The sequence below is a fragment of the Ceratosolen solmsi genome, unplaced genomic scaffold (genome assembly GCF_000503995.2).
Source record: "Ceratosolen solmsi marchali unplaced genomic scaffold, CerSol_1.0 scaffold2, whole genome shotgun sequence".
In the NCBI taxonomy this organism is placed as follows: domain Eukaryota; kingdom Metazoa; phylum Arthropoda; class Insecta; order Hymenoptera; family Agaonidae; genus Ceratosolen; species Ceratosolen solmsi.
Genome location: NW_011948422.1, coordinates 2,651,967 through 2,666,775, shown reverse-complemented (window position 1 = coordinate 2,666,775; position 14,809 = coordinate 2,651,967). Strand labels below are relative to the sequence as shown.

Genomic DNA, 14,809 nt, shown 5'->3' with positions numbered 1-14,809 from the left:
CTATAACCAATTGTTTATAAAATAATAAATTTTCCTTGAATACAATTTTGATTTATAATTAAATGTATGATAATAATAATCTTAAGCTTTTATAGTAAAATATTGGTATTGTAAAAAATCATACTAAAAAGTTATCATACTAAAAAGTTTGATAGCAACAATTTAATTCTGTAATTATAAACGGAAATGTTATTCTGCATGATTTCTACAGCTATGATTATTATATTTAATTTATTACGAATTCTCAGACGAATAATGGTATTGTATTTATTGAAAAAAGCAAAGATAAATATTCTTTATAATTATTAAGAGGAGAATTTTCAGTTTTCTTTTCAAATTTGTAGATAAATTTCACATTTATTAACTTCGTCAAAGTAATGCTTATCCATTTAATATTGCTTAAGAAATATTTACGCGAGTTTATGTAAAATCACGTACTACAGAAGGGAAAAAATAAAATTAACAAATCAATAAAATGATCTCTCTAATATGTATATACATTTATTTATTTATTGATTAATTCGAAAGAAATAAATTGCGTAAAACATGTCATTGATGTCAATATATACTTACTGTCAATATTTTGACGTCACCCGAATAAAATGTATAATAAAATTTCTCATTTTCAAGTTTAATTGTAAAAAGAGAATTTTACTTGACACATGTTTGCCATAGATACATATGAATTAAAATTATCATAAGTTTATTAATAGTATTTGAACTACCTTCTCAATTTTCATTCGCCATTATATTCACATAGTATTCCGAAATGTAAACAAGCATAATTCCCTTATAAAAATTTCATCGATTAACAAATATATTTATTATGTAAATAAATGGGAATTCATGATTTGAATAAAATCACGAAGTAAGTAAAAAAATACTCACGACAAAATCTGAAATTTTCTCTGCGTGTTTTCACGACGAAATTTTCACTGACGTATCCAATGTAATGATCTCGATTTTGAGTTGGTTAGGTTCTTCAAACACAAAATTTCCGATCTCCAAGCTGAATTCTCCTCGTGCTTCATCTAAATGCTTTCCTAATTCATCGGGAGCTTGACAGTGGAGCCCGAAATTATTGGAGAAGCAATGGCAAAATACAACTTGAATAAGCCGAAGTGCGCGACGGTTGACGTGACCGCGCGGATGACATCATTAACGCCAATTGAGAAAGTAAGGGATTTGATAGAAAGTTTGTTCTCTTTCAATTTCTTCTTCTCCCATTTATTTCCTTTATTTTCAAATAAAATGGCGATCCGAACTTTTAAGATCAAAGACGCCAACGAATAAGGGAGCACGCTTAATAGATTTCGAGTTCAACGATTTCCATCTAGTTCGGCATAATTATAAAAAAAGTTTATTCAAAAGTTTCCGAATTATTAATTATATCATAGTTTCGGAAGTTTATAAGATATCATGTCATTCGTTCTCGCATTCAAGGTAGAATGAATAATAACGCGCAGGTTGTAATTTTATAAAGTATGAATTTTATATCAATTTTTATGGATTTTTTATAAAAAAAAAAAAAGGAAAAAAGAAAAGAAATAGTTCCTAGAGAATAGTGATAAATAATGTCAATGTTAGAGTTTTTCCTATTCTGAATAATTAAAGAGAAAATTAAAAAATATTTATAAAATTATTAATTCAAGTAATTTTAATAACAAAAAACTTATCCAATTGTCAATTATTGCATTGACTAAAGTAATTGAAAGTCAAATAAGCTAAATAGTTTAGAAATATGTGTTTTCACTCTGGCAAATTTCTTTACAAGTTTTTTTTTTTTTTTTTTTTTTTTTAATATTTCTTATATCATTGCTTTCTTACTTTATTCGAATTTATCAAATGGCATAGCAATGTTTAAAGTTATAGTATCAAAAGTTATATAATTCCAAAATTTGGTATTGCAAGTACCAAAATAAAATATCCAATTCAATTGAAATTTTTATGTAAAAAATTTTTATAAAATCAAATGTGTTACCCAGTCTGGTAATGACCAAAATTAATGGATTGAATAAAAAACAATAATAAACGGAAGTATAATAAAACTCACGGATTATAAGAATTTTAATTGCACGAATAACATCTCATCTATTAAAATTGCCGATTTTGTAATAAAAATTTATTAATGTGAATTTTACTGAACAAGAGAAAATATGGGACACATCATGTAAATTAAAAGGCTGAATCTTTGATATTAATGAGGTAGTACAAAGTCTGTGGAAAGTAGACGAAAATTCGTCCGCTGACTATGCGAATTTGATAAATGACACGTCATCGAGTATTAACTTCACTATTCCGGTTAAGTCCTGTCAAAAATTTATATCTATTTCAGATTCAATTGAAATCATTAGCCTTTGAGAATTGTAAGTCAAATGATGTTGCAATATTTTTCTGAAAAAAAAACGATACGTAAAATGTTTAATTTTCAAAATAATAACGGTAATTATATCTTAAACTGAAATTTTCCTGATATTAAAAAATGACATATATTTTATTATATAATAAAATATACCTCATTATATATTCTTTTCAACTACATTTTAAGGTTCTAAAAAAAAAAGCTCTTAAAGCATAATTAAAGTGACTTTTAGGTAAAGTTTAATGAAATTTTTTAATAAAATATTTTTTTAATAAATAGAGTCAATATATAATAAATATTGGAGAATTTTCGTCTTGTTTATTTTAAAATAAAACTGATTAGTCATTACTATATTATATGCTACTTTTATATTATAAGTTGAACTTCTTTGCTCACAATATTACAAAGATATAACGTAAGTACAAACTCAGAAAAAGAAAATGAAAATAATTAGGCATATAAAACTATAGGAAATTTGCTATTAACCTTTCCAATTATATACACGCAAATGTAATGCGTGAAGACTTAAAACTATTTTATTCTGACAATCATCGTTATATGAGCTCATCATATTCGATGTATCAAAGATTTTGCAATAAAAAAAATGAGATCATTCAGATGAAATTTTTCATCTATCATAATTAATAATAATTCAGAATTTATATATACAATTATTACGATTATATATAACATTGATAAAGATAAAATTAATAGATAGAAAGTAATTCTTATTAATAAAAATTTTCTATTTACAATTATATGATAAATAAAATGAATATTGATATTATTAATGAAAAGATTTATTTTCATTTAGGTTATATGCAATGTTCTATTCGAGCATCATAAAGTAAAATAATTAATAATTCATTTAAAAGTAATTACACGATAAAAATAATCATGAAATAAAGGCTTATAATTTTGATTAAAATATCTCAATACTTTCATTAGTGAGTAATTAAAGCTAATAATTAAAGCCAATAAAATTACAAATAAAATAATTTTTAACAAAAATCCAAATAAAATTTTTTTTTGTTTTTTTATTAATATAAATATTCACTATATTTTTTACGATGTATAATTTTAAATAATAAAAATATTAAATTGTTAATGTTATTAAATGAGTATTTAAAATGAGTGAATTTGACAAAAATTATTTATTTTGCAAACATGTCAAAGCAAATATTGAGGTTGGAATATCAAATAACAGTATATCAGATAAAATTGATATTGACATTTATTTGTATATGAGCATACGTCATTATCGAAAACGCATCAAGTCTGTCTTAATATAATTATAAATTGCTGATTAACAGAACAATTGAAAATAACAGTAATGAAGGGGAATTTACTTAAAAAATTTTATTCAGTTGAAATTAAAAATTCTCTAATCAAAGGAAAATTCAAATAAAAATAACGATTGACTGCAATTGCAGATTTTATAAATATTGATATTCTCATTGGCTATGGTTCTAAAGTGATTAAAATTCTGATAAATGTCTAGATAAACATTTATTCGCGCATACTTTAATATATTATATTATAAAGGAACTAACCAATAATTGCCTAATAAATAAGTCAATCAAATATTTAAATTAGTGTTACATAATTGCATTTAATTAAATACAATATTTCATTTGTATTTGAATTGAATTTAATATTGACACACCGACAATGATGACTGCCACTGTTGTTATATCAAATTTTGTTGTATTCAATTAACTTTGCATTACGATATATTTGGTTACAATAGTATTTTCTAAGCACCATAATCAAACAAAAATAAAGACTAAAAAAATCTGACAATCATTTTATGTATAAATACGCGCGATGTGATGTGCAAATTGAAACCAACAATCGCAAAGAATTATTGTATTATCGAGTAAATATTATCAAGTGATAAAGTAAACATCGAGTAAATTAAGCCCTCGAGAGTTAAAAAATAGCATTAGCGAGTGAAGTAAAATAGGAAGAAATGAACAAATTCAATCCCATATTTATTAAAGTACGCCTTTGATATATTCACGTACTATTAAATAGGTCACATTGCAATGAAGTCGACATAGCTTAACATGGAAACTTTATATTACGCTCTCGTAGTCATCGAGGTCAAGTTGAATAATATTGAAAAGCATTGAAGTCGGGCAGCCAATGGATAATCCTTGTAAGGCTGCAGCGTGGAAAGTAAGCACAGTGAGTTGAAGTTGCTTCCGGTTGGATATTGAACTTCCCTGGGTCCATCGATTCAAACTAAAGTGAGAGAGAAGGGGGTACACCAGGGCTCCTACAATCGAAAATTCCGACTTCTTTTATCCCTTTCTTGAATTCATTGCCAATCTAACAGTCGGCCAATTGTTCAAACAGAGAATAAGACTTTTCTTCTGTTTTTTCTTACTTTTTTTTCTCTTTTTCTTCCTTTTCCTTTTTTTCTGTTTTTTTTTTTTTTTTTTTTTTTTTTTTTTTGTTGTTGTTGTCTCTGTTGTTAATTGAGTGGAGAAAATATCCGCTTGAAACATTTGTAAGAGAGCGAATGACCAAAACGAAAGAAGACTATCAGATGGAAATTCGCAATCAGAGTTTGTTTGAATTTCGCCAAGCGCACACGTATGAACATCTTGGGAAACAAACAAATTGTGCACAGCGAAGCGTCTAGCATTACGCAATCGTAAAGCTTAATCGCTCTTTTATCTTCACCTACATGTTCCGGTCCTGTTCGCTCTACGCATTACTCTCCTCCTCCATGTACGTGGACTATGTTGAACAAGTGTGAGGATGAAACTTCGAAGCGTTTGCGGCCATATCCTCGCTCATCTCTTTAAACGAATAGCGAGTATCGTCGTAGCTTCGGAGGAGCCTCGAGCGAATTGCCGCACAACGGTAAGCCGTACTCCCCCTCCCCCACCCCCCGCCCCCGCGCCACCCACCCAGTTATCCGTCCTCCGTCCACCGTCCCTCACTCACAAAGCCTCGGCCATCTCGTTTTCCGCGATCTTTAGTGCTCTATCGTTAAGAGAAAGCGCCCGAGCGGAATGGGGACGAGTGGGCGTGCTGGACGTAAAAAATAAAGAACAACGATCGAGGAGGTATGAATGATGATGGAAGATAAATGGCACATTATGATATGAAGAGCCTCTCATGCCCAAGAGCAGGAGCAAGTGTTTTGGGGAATCCTGTATTTAGCGCTTATAAGGATTAGCTCGTGTAGGAGATATCAACGAGCTGAGAAAGAGAGGATAAAGCGGGAGAAATAAAAGTGCTTGGAAGTAAGGTGGGTAGGGTAGGGCGTCGATAGTTGAGCAAAAGACGTGCTATCGTCGGCACCAAAGTACGCTGATACAGGTGGAGGTGGGGCGGGACGTGATGGGGCGGTAACGAGGGGCGCGACGATGAGGGGGACAGGTGTGAGGAGAGAGCAGGGTGAGCGAGAAGGGAGACAGAGAGAAAGAAACAGAGGTTAAGAATGTAGCATGAAGCACGAACCGAAGCCCATTGTGCGACAAAAGGAGCGCACTCTCTGCTAAGTCAGCCGCTCCATTCTCTTTTTATGCCTTCCCCTCTCATGCCGCAACGATCAACGATCGCTCCCGCTGTATCTTCCTTTACGTGTACGTGTATACGTGTATCCTCTTTCCGCTACGTACGCCTTCGCACATGACAAGTTCGACCTCGTCTTTAAGCTTCTATTTTTCGTTTTATCTCTTTTCACGCCCTTGCGTGTGTGCGCTTTAGCTCTCGCCCGCTAACCGTCCTGCCCAGTCGCGTTTACTTAATTTTTCTTTTGTCGTGAAGCTGCAGAATCGAAATTTCTCGCACAATGACAGTAACCAGCATCGCTTCAAGTGTTCATCTCAATGGCTTAATAAGAGGCGCAAGTGCTAAAGTTCCACTCGTTCGTAGTCGCGGTGCAGTTTAGCGACATTTTAAAAAAAATTTATTAATTCTCCATTTCACCTGCACTTACGTAATCGTACGATTCTATTCATACCAATTGCGGCAACTGCATATATATTTTCTTTTTCTATTATTTGCACGAATCGTTGTTATTGAAGAGTTTCTCGAATCTTCATGGCTGGCAGTTGTTAATCGAGCTCTGTATTGCCTAAAATATACTCATTTAAAGAAATCATTCCTATAGCTTGATTTAAATAAATATAAAACTGATTTTATACGATGACTAATACATAGTAATTTTAGTGATTTATATAAGTATCGTAATATTTGTGTATAATAGCTATTTAAAAAACATTTTTCAGACATGTCGAAATTTGTTTTTTTTTTTAATGCAAATAATCGGCAAAACTTATGAAATTTTCATAAGCATCCGAGGACATTTGGCAAGCATGAACAATAATTTATTATTAAATATTCTTCTAATATCATCAATATTATTATCGTACCTTAATATTTTATATTTTATATTTTATATTTTAATGTATAAATTATTATTATTATTATTATTATTATTATTATTATTATTATTATGTGTGTATGTATATATATAATAGTTTGCGACTGAATGTACAAATTGAGAGAAACAATAACATTCATAGCTTGTTCGAAAGAAAATTTATAGGCAGTTTAACTTTACATGAATATTTATCATCAATTACTTATTTATAACGTGAAAATTGTGCTTTCAAAGAAGAAAAAACGCAGACAAATGACGAAAAGTACAAAATTCTCCTTATATTTTACATTAAAAATGATACAATGACGTCTTTTTCGAAGAGAATTATTAGTCGTAAATGGCAGTTGAATTAAATCGATAAATTAATTTCTCATTGCGTGATCTCACTCGCAAATAGAAAACAAGAAAAAAATTTCATGATAGGTGGTTTTAAAGCTAACGACCATTGCAGTGTTCGATGTTATACTTCTCCTTTACCCTTCGCGTCCCTCCATCTTAAATTCTAAAACTTGAAAAATATATTCCCCAAGAATTTGGCTATAAACTACTTCAACAAGCCAAATGAACCCCTAATTTATGCAAACATACAATTAGACACTCAATGAGGTATGCCAGATTTATATTTGCAGTGGCTCCATAAATCCACATCGGTGAATCCACATCAGCACATAATGTATTGCCATTCTCTTTCGATTTAAGATGCCATTGCCATTTATTACACTGCTGCGAATATCGAGGATGATGACTATATTTTTAAGACGAGCCCACCGCCACTTCGTCGTGAAAAGAAGTTCGGCCCCCGCCCGAAAATCTGGTCACGCAGGCTCCGAGCCCTGGTCATATCGGGGGCGCTGCGAACATTCTTTCGAGACGGTGAAGCCCCGCGAATGAATATTGACAAGCCAAATGTAGGTGGGGGTGACATTGTCCAGAAGCTCGTGGCTATAGATGAATAGCAATGGGTAGCGACGAGGAAAACGCGATCAATGAAGCAGTTGAAATGCAAAGCACACCCCCGAGGCAAATCGAGGCGAAATTCCGCCACCGCTCGCCACCGACGAGTCCCATCTCTTTTCGGCCCTTTCGACCACTCCTTATTGAGTCCCTTGGCGGGATTATGCGAAGACTCGGAATTCCCTTCCACTTCTACTCGTCAATGTAATCGAGCTCATCGGATTTTGAGTCGATGCCGACGGCCATTGCATTGTCTCCGTTACGATATAAAAAGCGTTTCCACACTTTCGATTTACGAAAGTTTGGCACGAAATGGAATTTCAGATACTCGCTCTTTCTGCCTGGATAATTTTAGTGAGCCATGAGGATTTTCCCCTGTTCTTTAAATACTGACATTCTAATCCTCGATATATACAGTTTTCAAATATTTTCTAATGCACACTTCAAATTTTTCACGCTAATACATTAAAAATTTTTTCCATACGTAGGCATTTTAAACATGGATGATAAAATTTGTTGTTCTTTTTATCACATTTTTTTCTTTCACCACTGGTTCCACGATACAATTACTAGTTTCTGAAATGTCAATTATCATAGCAACTTCAATTTGCAAGCATATTCCATTATATATTACACTCACACTTTATTACGTATGCAAACGTTTAAAAGCCTTACGATCATAAAAATAAACTCCTTTAATTGTATTAAGATAAACCATATAATAATGAACAATGATTTTGATCAAATGTCTATTGTTACATTCTGGATTAAAGTGCCAAGAGTTTCTTAAATGAAATTTAAAGTAAAACTTACTAATTAAAATCTAGATTTAGAAGATAAATCCTTTTTTCGCCCATTAATTTAATATGAGATAAGTATACACAAAGAAAATAACCTTTCACTTATTTGACATTCCGTTCTACAATAATAAATCAAATTAGAAAATCATTACACAATTGCGAATAATTAATATTTTTAATAATAAAGTAAGGCAAAAAGTTTAAAAAAAATTCTTACTTAAAACTTATAGAAAATTAAACGATATTTTTTTGTAGACTGATAGAAAAAAACTTTTAATTTATCCACTAAATATATAACTTGTTTTTTAAGGTAAATAATAGTAAAAAGACGTATCAATACTTTTTCATAATGTAAATCGTGATATCTTTTATTTGCCCTAATATCTTTTATTGTGTAATATAAATCTTTGTCAAATGAAAGCGTCTAAACGAAAATAGTCTTGGATTATCATTAAAGTATTAGTGGAGAGTTAACATTATATCTTTTACATTATATTATATATGTGTACATATATAATAAATTTAACTTATCGGCTATTTTCTCTTACGTTTATCAATTTATCATCATCAATTTATATATATATATATATATATATATAAATCTTATCTATATGAATAACAAGTTTGACTAACACGTCAATTTTATCTAATATTACAAACGTAATTCTTATAATAATACAATAAAGATCAAATATTAGAAAAAATTACTTATCCAAAGCGGAGTCTATTTGAAGTATTTAATCTCGTGTAATGAATTTCGATAGAAAGTTTGAAAAATTTCTATGAAAATAATATTTACTCAGTGCGTAATTATATATCTTTCTCGCGCTCTTATACACCTGAAAACTACAAATCTTCATTTACAGAAAACTAATAAAAAGTGCTGAAGTTAGTTCTTTAGAATGAAAAGAAGGAAAGCGTAAAATGCGCAAGCTCTTGAAAAATAAGCCCCTCCGAATACTTTAAGCAAGCTCTTGATGTAATTTCAGCCGAGAGAAAATATTGGACGGTCTTTCGAAAGCAGAAAGGGAGGAAAGTGGGAAACGAGAAGGTGCCATATATACACACCTAAATAGTCTGTAAATTTCATTCTCTTATTCTCTTTAAACATCTTTAAAAAATTACGGCTTGCACGGAATAAAATTCAGAAAACAAAAGTCACTCCTTCAAATATACTCCTATGCTTTTAAGTTTGTCAAATACTGGCTTGACGCAATCATAAAAGTCATCTTTCAATCCAATAAAATAGAAAGAGTTTTGCAGAATGAGAGAATATAAATAGGAGACAACTTAAAACACAATCACTCCCTTATATATTTTATTACCAGTAGACTAAGTAAATCAAATATAATTACATCACTGATATAACTTTTTTAAAATGTCAATTAATACGAATTAGGTTCATGTAATTTATAGTAAAATTAAAGAATATACTGTGCCATCTTTCGCTTTCAATCATTTAATTACGGATATTGTGATTAATGGAAAGAAGTAAATATTCATATAAGAATTTTTTACATTCCGATATTATAATAATACTAGGAATTAACAATTTAATCTGATAATTTATAGCTTCATTAAATTATTTGTAAATTATCTTCTGTCGCTTTGATACTTTTGTATCGCTCGATCGAGACTTAAAGAATTATTGAAGAAACAATAAAAGAAAATACAAGATAGAACAATATTATTTACTAAACTCACAAATAAATAAATTCTTAGTAAATAAGAAAAGCTAAATTTGCACGTAAAGCTATTGTAGAAGTTACTTTGACTCTATTTAAATATACAATTAACAATTAAATATATAGTTAATACAATTACTTTAATTGTATTACATTATATATTATTAAATATAGTTTAACTAATTAAATATATTATAAATATTTCAAGTTTAATTAATACTAAAAAAAAAAAAAAAAAAAAAAAAAAAAAAAAACAATAATTTAGAGTCTCAAGAAAATTCATAAGCAGTAAATTCTTCTTGTTTGAAATCATTTTAGAATGTTGTTATTAAAATTGCTAAATAAATAATAAATAACTAATTTAATAATTTAATGTTATATACATAAATTGCGATTTATTAAAAATTAAAAATCATAAATTTATAGATTTTAGATGATATTCTTATGAATTTAAATAACAAAAAAAACGAAGATAACACAGGACATCTTTATATATGAATAAAATAACGATATTAAGTTCTGTCCATGTTAAGTTATACTTATTACTTATGCATTAATCATATTTTACATAAAGAAGCTTCGAGTATGATAAAACAGCATAAGTGTCAAAAACTAAAAGAATATGAAGTGACATCGAATTGCCTAAAAATACGCTAAGTGAATTGGTCCACGTGGTATTGGAGGTTTTTTTTTTTTTTTTTTTTTTTGCATAAAATGATTTCAGTCTGTCTATATTTTTCTTTAACAAATTAATTTTTCTTATATCTTATTATATTCTTGAAAGTATTTAATGTAATTAAAACAAAATATTTTCTTTTTAACATTATAAAATAATCCATGTTTATTCTTGCAAAATTTAAGGAAAATTTAGAGCATTATTTTTCTAATGTTTCATATAAATATAGTTAGTAACTACCTGAAATATGCACAATGCATGAAATAATTTTTATTATTAACAATCATTATAATATTCTAAGAAAGCCATTTTTTTTTTAATAATGAGTAACGGAGTAAATTTTTGAAAAGTTTAATTTCATTTTCAGTCGCTGCTTTTCAAATAGTAAAAATATGATTATTTTTAAAAGGCATGGAGGTACATTTAGATTTCTTAAAATTATTTTATTAATTTGACTTTTATTACCAATTAGAAATAAAATAAATGGCATAACAGCTTAAATTACATATAAAATTTGAAAAAGTAATACTGGCATTTACACATGTGTTAAAAGACGATTTTTCAAAGTATGAAAAATTCTTTGTAGCAAGCAATTGAATCCTGATTACGTATGTGTAAATACAGAGGAACAACGGCCGCTGGAAAATGACAAATTATTTGATTCAACTACTCGTAACTGACTAATTTCTGCGTCAACTCAATTGCTTCTTAATTCGTCGATTTCCGAAATCTAACGAAGCAATAATGCAAAAAAGACTAGCCGAAATTGTAGAAACGATAAGTCGTGCACTTTCTCTTTCATCTTTCAGCATTTCCTGAAAGTGAATTTTAAAACAGCAGTCACAATATGATGCTATACCGGTCTAATGAAAGTTCTCGCAATAGGAAACTGCAATTTCACGTCCTAATATAGGAGAATGCGAGGTGAAAACGCCCTCGACGCGAATCGTGGAGTATATGTAAATTGTCGAGCGAGGTAGTGTATCGGAGAAATGACAAGGACATGAAGCGGATACATAGAGAGATAGAAAGAGAGATAGAAAGACAGAGAGAGAGAGAGAGAGAGAGAGAGAGAGAGATGTGGCTTGGAGTAAAGAGCATTTCAGCATTTCACTTTTGGCGATCACATTTTTGGTTCTTACATTTCTATTGTAAATAATTATAACAGAATTATGTAGCAAAAATACTTCATAGTATACTAATCGTAAATATATCAAAATATTTGCTGTAATTATTTTAAATATATGTTGGTTAAATCTATATATATATATATATATATATATATTGAATTTTATTAATATAAAATAGATATTATACAATCAGTCAGTGTATTTAAAATAAAATTATTATGTAAATACTAATAAATCCTGTACATATAATTTTTAAAATAAATTTTAAAAACTTCACGCACACTTTAAAATAAAATGGAAAATTAATATTTTACTTTTGTTTAATGAAAATACTGCTTGATTAATTGACTATTATTTCGTTATTCTTAATCATCTAACATTTTTGTTGTCATTTAAAGACTCTTATACAAGGTGTAAAACTTTTATTACGATATCATTGGTAAGCCATATATAAACGAATAAGACGAAAATATTCTATTATGTAGATTTAAAAGAATAATTCTCTTAATCTATATCATATTATAAATTTTACAATGCAAAATAGTAATTATATTTAATCAAATTCATAGTCATAGCTTATAAATACGGTAGCAATTGCGATGAAATCAACTAGAAGCGATGCAAGTGCAATTATAAAGGACGGGAAGAGGTAGAGGGGTGAGAGAAAGTGTTGTAACGAATGACACGAGCATTAGAAAATACATGTATTCGAGGAAAAAAAAAACATGGTGCTTGCTCTGCACCAATATTCCAGAGCAAATCCTACCAACAGACGCGTCCAATGTCAAAGCAACAGAACCGAAGCTGATTAACCCTAAACTCCACTTTCCGTTAATTTTCTGTCCCTTTTCTCCCTCACCCTCGTACCCACGCACACCAATCCACCCACTCGCCCACCTATAGTATATCAGATGCTTTAAGCTTCTGCTTTACGTGTATCATGCTATACTCTTGTCGGGCTTTACGTATCGCGTCCTTGGGGCAAGTCTTGTTTATCCAGCTAAACAGGCGCACAAGCGACTGCACTGATAACGTATTAGTGACTTTGCATCGGTGATGTTTGTTTAAATCTATCGTTTTTCTATTTAAAACAAGCTAATAAAATTGAAATAATATTAAAACAATACCAATCGAATGAAATTTTAATGGTCAATTATTATTATTATTATTATTTGGATATTTTTCTTTATGCGGTCATGTCAACTTAGTCGAATTTTTATTCACGTGAAATGAATTAATTGATTTTTGCAATTAAAAGCAAGCAATACGGGCATTTTTAGTTTTAAACTTTTCATTACTATTACACGTACTACGGAGGATTGAACCTGACTAGCCATTTTCTTTTCTTAGAATATTTTCAACTTTAAAAAGAAAATCAATTGTACTATGACTTGTAATTCTTTTCGTAAAAGGTATTGACGATTAGAATGAATTGTGAATTTTCGTTGAAATTATAAATCCTATTAAATTAGAAAATTACAAAAATTATTATTAATGTTTGTTTCAATTTACACGATAATCATTGAAAAAACTATAAAATATTTTTAAAACTATTTATTTTGTTAGTTGAAAATGGTAAACAATCGATTGAAATGTATTAGAAAAAAGTATTTTTACGATCCGTCAATAAGCTTATAATAAAAGATACAAAACTGAAAATGAAAGCTTTTCGTTTTTTCTAAATATATATATATATATATATATATATATATATATATATATCTAATATATTTACAAATATATAGTTAATGTAGCTAAACGTCGTAAGTGGTTAAACAATGAATGTTATATATTAATAGATAACTGATTATGAAATTAATAAAAAGTGCGGCAAATGCGGTAAGACGTTACTTTCCACTCGGAAAATCAAATTTCCTGTTCATGAAAATGAAGTGCGAAAGGATAATGCATATGGAAAGGCCAATTTGGAAATAAAGTAATGTCGTTGATAAAGATACAATTATTGGCCTAAATATTCCTTCGTTTAGTTAATGAACAAAGTGAACTAATTGCAAATGAAATACAGAAATAAATACCGATAATTTGAATGTTGTAGCATAGCATGGTTTTCCAAGATTTTTCAATGAAAATTATATATATTTTTTTTTATTTTACTCCTTTATAAAGATAATTAAAATGATATATCAATGTAATTAGTGATTACGCTTACAACTCCTAATAAATATTTCTAATAGTGAAAATTCTAATTAACTGACATCTATTCTATTTGTTAGCACTTTACAGAAAGATGTATAACTCGAGTATTTATGTATAACGAATTAAATAATATTTATAATTTCATAGTTGCATTGATAAATCCAAAATTTCATGTATCAATTCATTGTTATGAATTTAGAGAAGTTCGTATCCGAAGCTGATAACGAATCCGAATCAGATAACGTAAGAATTGGTTGAAAATCAAGTCTGTACAACACTTTTTTCACACAACACATAATCAACGACTGTGATTCATTATTCTTCGAAACGGAGAATCCGAGCGATATGAAAAAAAAATAATAAAAATAGATTATGAAAATAGGTACCAGACTAAGGCTAAGTATTTGCAACAAAAGCAATAATGACGAAATTATCAATATATTATATTATTGTAAATAATTGATGATCATTGTTTGTTCTTGAAACTATGCATTCGATGGCCGAGTGTTGGAACATTCCTTGTTTAATTCTGTTGGTCAAACATCTCCTATTAAGTAATTTTGCATTAGCCTCTGCTGGAATTTTATCTTGGACTCTGACATGAAAATGCAAGTGACAAGACATGTTATATCATGCATAA

General features: G+C 29.2%; 1 protein-coding gene across 1 annotated transcript in view; it reads left to right on the top strand.

The window, feature by feature from the left end:
* nAChRalpha4 (nicotinic acetylcholine receptor alpha4) overlaps positions 1–14,809 on the top strand; it is a 198,801-nt gene that overhangs the window by 105,315 nt on the left and 78,677 nt on the right. The window lies entirely within an intron of this gene.